Below are 10178 nucleotides of genomic sequence, written 5' to 3'. Positions count from 1 at the left end.
TTCCTGTCATTATGACCAAGTGTGTGGCATCAGTCACGTAATTTTTTTTAAGTGTCTGTTGTCCTCTGCAGCTTTATTTTTATTTCTATGGTGCCTTCAGCTCTCTGCATGCCTCCGTTTGGAATGTGTAGGCCGGCATGGGCCTGTGGCCCACACCCCATCTCAGCGGTAAGGGTGGGAGCGGGGGAGAAAACGCCACCCCTGCAGAGACCATTTTGAAATCTGTGAGGATTTCCGTGCCATCTGGACCCGCTGCCAGTCTGCCCCAGATAGTAAGGGTTGGCAACGGTACCCGACGGTGCAATATGGCTCTCTCTTTAATGAACTACTAACTGTCCCCCGTTTTAATTGATGTGACATTTGAGCCATTTATCTCTGACATTTCAATGAAGGATGATTCTCAGCCTTGCCATTTACTTTTTTGTGCTATTTTCTAAGAGTCATTTGCATTTTTCTGCTCTAAACCTGCTTTTTGTCTCTCATTAGCTAATTAGAGAGCAACATGCACAATTAATAAAAATGAACATAACCTAGTTTGATATAGGCTTGATGAGGGATAATCAGAAAATCACTGTTTTCTTAACATTCATCACAAATGATGTGAAGGGCTACCTGTGGTAAAAGGTGACTTCGATAAAGCCTTGTAACCTTTACCCACATACCAACATGTAGCCTACAGTGTGGGACAACTTATGTTCCCAGCATGGGGAGAATCAAGCTCAATTAATCAGCATATGATTGCAGTAAGCAGCCCCCTCTGCTGGATCTTCTGAGCCATACTGTTTGAAATCATTTTAATGCTGCATTCAGTGCCCAGATACTTATCATATGTGGCAGTCACAGTGGATATTTTCTGTTTGCTTTATTACACTGACTAAAGAAATACTTTAAAATGATTTAAAGACATCTTTTGCTTTTTGCAGTACTATTAATTCTGTGCTGATTTTAATTACCACTTGCACATCAATGCTGTTTGCACATTTCACATTTTATTTGTGAAGTCATATATATTTATACTGAATAGTGCAAATAGTTTATTTTTAAAAACAGGAAATGTTTCAGCCATTATGTGCTGAAATAAACAGCCCGATGTGCGTGTGAGTGACATAACAACCTATACTAAAGGTTCCAGGCTCAATTGTTTTCCATAATGACACGTATTTTCAATCTTTTTAAGATATCCTTTAAAAACACGGCTCCACTGATGACGACTGTTCCTTTGATTGTGAGCGGCATCATTGCCAAGGTGTGGTGCCCTGTCTGTGTTGGCAGCCGGGCTGATATCTTTTGTTTGGGACTCAAAGAGCTCCTTTTCCTGTTCAGTTTCCCTCACTATTTTTGTTTGTGTGAGGTGTTGATGGACTTATATGTTGCACGGCTTCCTCTTAGTGTACAGCACCAGATGTTTGCGAGAATAACAACCCTAACCTTTTTTGACATAATGACAGAAATTGTTTATTAGCAGTTTTGTCCATCCGGTTAATGTATGATTGTCATAGCTCAGTCATATACTGCGTGTCTGTGTCTTGCTCTCTTTTCCTGTGTACGCAGTCTCACTCTCCTGTTGGCGTGGGAGGAGTTGAAGTCATTTATGATATCAGATATTCTCTAGGAGAGCAGGAAAGTCCTGACAGACTGAACAACCACCATCCTCTCACATAGTGGCGTGTGTGAGTGTGCATTTTAATCAGGAGAAATGGCTCTGCGGGCCTCACATTGCACATTGAGGAGGTCTGGGTGTTCTCATTGTGTATACCCAGTGTACAGTAGATGTTATGTCTGTTCCTCTAAATCAAACCGTGAAGCAGGCATGAAAAAAGCAACCTGTTATTTGGTTCTTTTTACTTTGACACTTTGTTATTCCACTCCTCTCAAAAGAATTAGCCTGATCATCATATGAGCAATTCCACGACCACAAAGATGTGACAAAAATTTCTCCGTACCCTCTAGTGCCCACTTATTTAGTGTGCCTGTGTGCCGCTGTCCCTCCATCTCTGATGTGATGTGGCTTCTCTATTTTACTGTTGACATAGTGCTATGAATGTCTGAGCATTTTGCAAATGAAGAGGCTTGAACTCCTGACAGGCAGTGTCGCCGGCACCATGACACACTGGCCCGCACATGCTGTGCGGCATAATGATGACATTAGGATCCAGTGATAATATCAGGACGCACTTCAGATAAATGACTGATAAACCAGGGGTTGTGCCTCTCGTATTACACGCTTGACAGAGCAGCTAATCAGTGTCCAAGTGACTGCTATTACATAAATCATGAGCTCGACTTTGATGCATATTCCATCGGTGTTCCCTATTCATCACGTCATCTGGGGGAGACTCTCTGGATGACTGGCTGCCGGGCCAACACACATTTTAAGAGCACATTATGTTTTCATTAGAATTTGATATGATCCATTCCAGTGTTGATTTGATTTTACGTGCTCGGGTCATTTGATAGGAAGCTACCAAGGAGAGGGAGTGTATTGTTACACTGTGTAAGCTGTTTCCTGTTACTCTTAATGGCCACATATATTGTAAATATGCTTGTAGAAAAAAGGCAGTTTCTTCATATAATAATCGGATTTTGTTGTCAAAATTATATTTTTTATTTCTTTTATTTATGACACTGAATTCACATTCTTGGCTCTATTAACAGGGCTGCCTCAAATTAAAGCTTTCGGCACTGAGGAATTTGAGCGGAGCATCATTGTTTCATTTAGCAATAAAAATCTAAATGCACTCAGAGATGAAGTTGGAAAGGGATATGTGGGGTGTTGAAGTGAGTCACCATGTATGTTTTATTCTCCAGTATTGGGGTCAGAGGATGTGAAGGTGGGGGTGTTAATTTAATCCCCATTCTTACCCAGAGCATGGCCACACTCTCTAAGGAGCTTTATCTCTGACAACTGTGTCAAATTAGAGAGACCACGAGCCCCTCATAAAGAATATGTCTGTCAGACTACATTGTTCCTGGCCTCTGAAATATACGGCTGAGAGAGACAAAAATAGAAGATAACACCATAGTCCCACAGTTGGACTTGAACATGATGAAATAATTTTCGAGCCATGTGATCCTGTCACGGAGACAAACCGCTAATAAAACTGATGCTCGCGTATCATTCTGTACCTTTTGTTCCCCGCGCATTTCAATAAGCACAGTTCAAAGAGCCAATACCTGCCCTGGCAACAGTGTTGATATTTGTGTGGTCTCTAAATATTTGATGACAATAAAATGCTTAAACAGAGTTATTTAGAAAACTTTATTGGGCATTAATTCATTGTAATTCAGCCTGGCCGTGTATAATTGATGGGAGTGTTACATTCCATTAGCCATGGTACATAACTCTAGGTCAGTCCACTCTAATAAGTGCCGATCATTTATCTCCCTGGTATCATCCCTGTACCACAGTCAAACATGTAAAACAACTCTTAATGTTCTCCCCAGTCCCCTATGGGTGTTTCTCCCTGTTATCATCATTGCCTCTATTCTAGGGGGACTTCCTCTGGAGACAACATTTTCATAGACCTTTGACCTAAACCATATTTTCCATTTGAATGGTCTGACTAGTGAATATTTACAAGCATGTTTAATGTATAATAGATCTCATCTGTGAGTATCAGGAGCCATTTTCTGCTCAGTCAGGTTCTGGTGTTGGCCTTGGCCTCTTGCTTGAGGTAATATTGACCCCTCTTAAAAACAAAATGACCTGTGCCTCATTTAGGCCAAGTAGTATGCATACGTATTGCACAAGTCCTAAGGGCATACATGTTTATAACAAGGAAAGCTAGCGGTCTCGAATGTAAACATCTTAGCACTGTAATATTATTGTATCAGTAAAGTCCCAGAAGGTGGTAGATTTAATAATGTGGGTGGATTATATAAGAGAGAGAAATAAAGCAGTAATTTGAAATTGTTTGGGGACCTTTTGTGTCAATGGTTATGGAGGCTAAGGGACAACTCCATTCCCTCAGGCCACTGTTAAAAAGGCAATGACTTTTCTTGTACATGCACAGCATTTTGGAAATCTACATGCATTACTAGCACCACAGGCTTTTATCGTGTGATTAGTAATACATAATACATTTGATTCTATTATCATGCATGGAAAAAAAAAATGAATGAAAGAGGTGAAAGGAAGAACATGTTGATGAATAACGTCCACGGTGAAGTGCTTGAATATACATTTAATAGCGAAACAGATCTCGGTTTGCTTCTCGGGGTGCTTATACAACCACAGGGTTTTTAATCTCTTTCTTGCCGATGAAAGTCCCAGTAATTGCTATATTTCCCTTTTTGTTTCAAGGACCTTTGATGATCCCCTGGCTTGCATCAGAGGGCAAAGTCATTAGTGGAGAAATGAGCTCAAGTGAAGAGAAAGAGATTGCGGGGCTCCCAGCATGATTGGAAACTTTGCCTCACATTGCATCCTAATTTGAATTCAATTTTCAAGGTATATTTGACAGATAAAGGACAATTAGAAAATATGTACTTAAAAAAAAATGTTGGCTTTAACTGCCCTCAGTTAGCATGTGTTAGCAGTATATAAACATTTAATAGGTTCTAACAGTGCACAGTGCAGCTGTAAGCAGATATAAGGACAATTTCTAAATATTCATCGTACAGCGTGCGTCTATAATTATAAGTGAAAACATGTTTTGTATTATTACACGTGTTTCACAATGCTATATTTACACAGCAGTATCAGCTTAATGGTATCCACAGGAGGAGCTATGCATTAACATATACATTAATAATCAATTATATTTGCTTAAAATGACGCATCACCATCATAAACCATTTAATAAATGGTTGATGAGGATGAGGATGAAGGTGATACTGCTCACAAATGCAGTGTATCACAACACATATATACGTTCTGAGCTTGTATAAGGCTGCGGTGGCTTGAACTGAACATTCGTAATGAATTGGCAAAATATAAAAACATGTTCAGATGGAAGAAGTTATTTATTTTGCATATAAATAATTATTAAAAATATATATCTGCTTGTGTGCATTTATTAAATGTTTATACGTATGGATTCTTCTGTTTGAAAAAAGACAGCAGCATGTCCTTTTATATTATCGTTATTAGTAGTATCCTGATTAATTTAAATTCTTACCTAACATTTTAAAATATATTTTAAATGCTGTAAGAGATTAAAAAAAAATTGCCATCTGTATTGCATGCTAAATGCAGAGTAGCCACATTTCACACTATGTAAACTGGCAATATGTTCTGTGTTATAATGCTGCAATCATCATCAAGTTGTTCGGGGAGGGAGTAGGGGGTGCAGGGACATGTGAAATATGAAATGCTGTCAATCAAACTGCGGTATACAACACTCGGTTGCGGTTGGGTGACAGTGGTTCTTTCATGTAAATCACAGGCATTAGAAATAAAAGACAGGCCTGTTGACTTGTTTCATGCTGGGAATCGGTGGCCCAGCATGTGTTGCTCTGTCTGTGCTTCACTCTCCTGTGGAACTGCTGTCCCCTGGGTCCTAGCACTGCTCCCTGGGGTGCACTGCATATAATTACCCACAATCCACCCTGAAACAGCTCTCATTTACAGTAATCAACAGTCTGCACTTCAAAGGATTCATGTGGCATCAGACACCAAGAGCCAGTGTGTGTTATAACAAATTATTATTATTGCCTCACAGTTACCTTTATATACTGATGACTATGTTAACTATGCCATTCCTGCGTGTTTCCTTTTGCCCATTAAGGGCTGATGAGGGCAAAGATGATATGCTATGTGCTGTTAAGAACTTCAAAAGCAGACTTGGTTCAATATAAGGTCTGAACAACAGCCGCAAAATCATCAGATGTCTAATATTATACAGGAGGGTGTGAGGAGGAATGGGGGGGTGAGCTTCATCAAGGGCTTAAATTTACATGACTAACAAATTCAGACGGCAACTAAGAAATGCAAGATCATTTGATCATTTGGCAGACATGATGGTGGTCTGTGTGATAATGGTCATTATCATAAACCGGGGCCATCATTAGGCTTGATTTCAGATAATGGTCAGTGTGGAAACCATTTTATGCTAAGAAAAGCCTCTCCCCCATTAAAGACATATTAAGTGAATTAACTCACATCATGAGTAGGGAGCCACTGTGTTGTATTGCCTGGAACATAATGCACTTATAATGTGAAGTGATTTCTCCTGACTGGAGACAAGTCAGCCAGGCTGCATTCATAATAATTTGCTCTAACCCTGCTGCAAAAACGTTTAAACATTTTCCTTTTTGCACCTCCAGAAATCTGCAAAATATGAACATAGATATATGTAATAAAACATATGCTACATGAATTATTGTAATGATTAGAAAATATATGTTTTTTTTATTTATATGGATTGGTAAAATACATACATAATAGGCCTATGAATATACAATTTTCCAAATTTCCTAAATGTATTTTCAGATTTCACACATTTTACTGTAGTCTTTATAATTATTATGATACCAAAACAAAGCAAGTATAATGTTGTGTAAGTACAATTCTGAATCATATCTGCAATGAATTGGTCATAGTGGTGCAAAACTGAATATATGTAAAATTTCCTTATGTTAATAAACTATTTAGAAATTCCATGTTATACAGTGTTTTTTTTGTTTTTAATATGGATATAGAGCGTATGTGCATGCCCAATATACATTACACAATAATTCAAAGATTCCTCTCCCATTTACCTTCTGGCAAAATGGCTGCTGTGCATCCAGAGAGACCACCTTCAGACATGACATCCTCTGCTCTCTAGTGGGAAGAGCAGCGTCCTCCACAGAAGCTGCCTCTGACCCTCTGGCACTGCTGGGCCTCATCATTGCCGGTCCATTAGGGATGCTGGAGCAGGTCTCCAAACGGGCACGGCTGCACCACATTACTCCTACCCCTCACTGCTGGCAGGTCCCCTAGTGGCCAGGTCATGTCATGGCATGGGTGCCCTGTGAGTGAGCTTGTACCAGGTCTGCCCTTGACATGCCCCCCACCACCCCCCCATTACTCCGCCTCCTCCTTCTCCTCCACGGAGAAGGGAGAGCAGACCGTCCGGATGGGGCACTGGGGGTGCCAGCTGGTGCCAGCTGCGAGGGGAGATATCCAAGGTGGCGGACACCTGTCCTAACTCGCGCCCCCCAGCTCCCACAATGCATCTGGTGCAGCCCTGCAGACCCATCGTGGGGAAATGAGGCGCTAACCTTGAGGAGAAATGCTCCCAGCGTCGCATTAAGAGAGGCCCTAATTGCTGAGTGCTAGCACTGCCAAATGACATTAGGAAGTGCTGTCGTTTACTTTAACATAATGGCTCAGCGTGTTTTTTGGCTAAACTTGCTTTGCATCTCTGAGGTGTTTCGCCACAGTGGCCGTTTTGGCCCTGTCATGACCAATCAGTGGAAGACTTGAGGATGACAGCGTTTCTAAAGACATTTGAGAGTTAGGCATTCACATTTAAAACTGGACTCTGTGGTGGGAAAAAACACCGCAGAGGTCCACACCACTACTCTATACTAAGAACTCACTATACCATGTAAATGGCTACCATTTGTGAAATAGTAAGTACAAGCTGTGTGAGTGATTGTATTATTTATTCCCTTTTTTTTTTTTTATATCAACCCACATGCTTGTATGGCTGTGTCGTTTCAAAGAAATACTAACACAGTCCACTCAGTGTGATTAAATTAAACAAGCATGCTCATTACATTATGCATACTGTAATAAGAATAGCCCTGACCGGTCTGTAGCAGTATAGCAGGCTCCACAGAGAATGATCACATGTTTCGCTGCTGTACTAGATTTTTGGGGCACCCATTAGCAGAACAAAAATCACCTTTGATTTAATGAAAGGTCCTCATTTGCTTACCGGCTCCCCTCACTTACGGGCACATGGTTAAATTAAGCACCCGCACCCGCACCCCCCGGCCCACCCCCCCGTCTTTGCCTCCATTCGAAGGAGACACCGTCCCCTCTCCTGCAGTATAATGCTGTGATGATTCTATGATCTGGTGTTTCAAGTCTGCAGGAGTGTCAGAAATCCACTGCAAGGTGCTTCTAATTGCAGATACACCTCAGCACTTGAAAGTAATGAATGTGAGCATGGTGAAACCTCCAAGGATCAAACGCTAGTAATACATCATCAGTTCTGAAAAGGGTAATTCGTTTCCCTTCGCCAAGCAAAATATTAGAAGTTCAGATAGGGGTTTTTATTATTAATTTATTCTTCCCCCAATACATGATTTTGTAATTGAAGTGCTATGAATAAAGTAACCCATATATCTTAGCGAGCCACTATGCATCCGTTGACTAGATGTGGGATTTGAGTGTGTAAATATTGTCTGTAGCAAGTCGCAGCAAGGATGAGTCTTCCTCAAATACACTTTGGTGATATCTTTGATTGGATTGTGAGGCATGTGTTTCTCAAGATCATAACAAATCACACTTCATTCTCAACTTGCATCTATAGTGTTATTTACCGTACTCCCAGCAAGCTATAACTCTATAATTTTGTTTAAAGTTTTGTTCGGATAAAACATCATATTGTTGGCAAGTCTGAAACTGTTTAAGTCTTAAACTGAACAGACGTCAAATTAAAAAGGAATCTGTAGCGTTTTCCCACACCCTAAAAAAAAATGTGCATGCATACACTCCAAATGTTATTTCTAAACTTTGCTTCACCTGATCCCTCTGAAGAGCATCACCTCCAGTCGCCATGGGGTAATCGTGCCACAGGGACCCAGTCAAAATAAGTCCGGCAGTTCACTAGAAGGCGGCTTCTTACTGCAGGTTGACCCTTGCGGCCACCAAGCTGTTGACCCCAGGAACGCTGGGGTAAGAAGTTCAAAGCCCAGCTGTCCGTGCATGATCTCTGCGTCTAGGCCATATTCGTGCACCACGGGGGCCACTTCCCCCCACCGCCTGAAACCGGTCTTCACTCAAACAAAATCAGGATACGCCATGCTCCTTCAGTGGTGCTCTAAACTGCCGAAACTCAGTTGAGCGCAGAGTGTTTGTGTGTTCGCGGGATGTAATTTACAGCCTCGTGTTGAATGCGAGCTACCAGCCTTGTGCAGGGACCAGTGTTGCGGCTGCTCGTGGCATCTGCTCAGACGGCCACTGAGGAACAAGCATAACAATGTGCCATTCACGGGCCAGATGATGTCCAACTGTGAAGAAGAGCTTGGACAGGAAGGGCAGGGGAAGGGCAAAAAAGACAGGAGAGGTTGATGGACTTTACAAGAAAACTAAAAAAAAAAAAAAAAAACCTTTAGCCTTAAATCAGAAAATGGGTGCTGAATATATTTAAAAGAAATCGCATTAACTTCAGTGGAATTCATTTCATGGCATATTTATCAAATGCTGTTGAAGTGCTTGTCACTGGATCACTTACATAATCAATTCCTTGTTATTTCAACGGGAAGACAAATCAGAGTTGTGGTCTGCAGTTAAAGTCAGCTCTCAGCGACCTGTCATCTGTGGTGTACAGTTAGGAGGTGGCTAACCCCTAGGGGAGGAGAGAAAGTGCTGGGGGGTCTGAGGTGTAAAAACCAAGGAATTTCAAGGGCTGATAAATGAGGCTCTTCCTAACTGCATATGGTATGTGTTTTAAACTGACTCCCCCTCGGCCCTCCTCATAGCCAGCCATCCTTCATGAAGAGTTCAGGGGCCCTCTGCTGTACATGGGGGCCCTGTTTTGTTGCCAAGACAGGCCCCCTGCATGGGCTGCATATGGGACTGTATGACGTCTGGCTTGGCTGGCTTTCATGGATTGTTATGGTGGTGCTATGAAGGCTTCACATTGGGTCATTGTTAATTTACACTGACTTTGTAAGCTATTAGTTTTACAAAGAAAACGGGTTTTCACTCAGGATATACACCTGCTACCTGAGAATAACAGAAGCAGAATTATAATATCTCTAAAAGGAAAGCAGTCAAAAGGCATAGAATTAGATGACATCTGTCTGACAGCTTCTTAATGTGATCTTGAGCTAAGGACACACCTGAAAGCAGCTTTAACACCACCTCCCTTTAAATAGAATCCTCTTATCCAAGTGCGCAGGCAAAGAAATAAAGGCAGTACGTGAACATGACACTATGATGTTTCACAACATCAGCACTTGTAAATTTTAACTAGTGACAATCATCTGACCTTTTTGGAGCAATGGCCGCTTAGTAT

The sequence above is a fragment of the Chelon labrosus genome (assembly GCF_963514085.1).
Source record: "Chelon labrosus genome assembly, chromosome: 15".
NCBI classification, from domain to species: domain Eukaryota; kingdom Metazoa; phylum Chordata; class Actinopteri; order Mugiliformes; family Mugilidae; genus Chelon; species Chelon labrosus.
Note: the sequence above shows the minus strand (reverse complement) of the source record.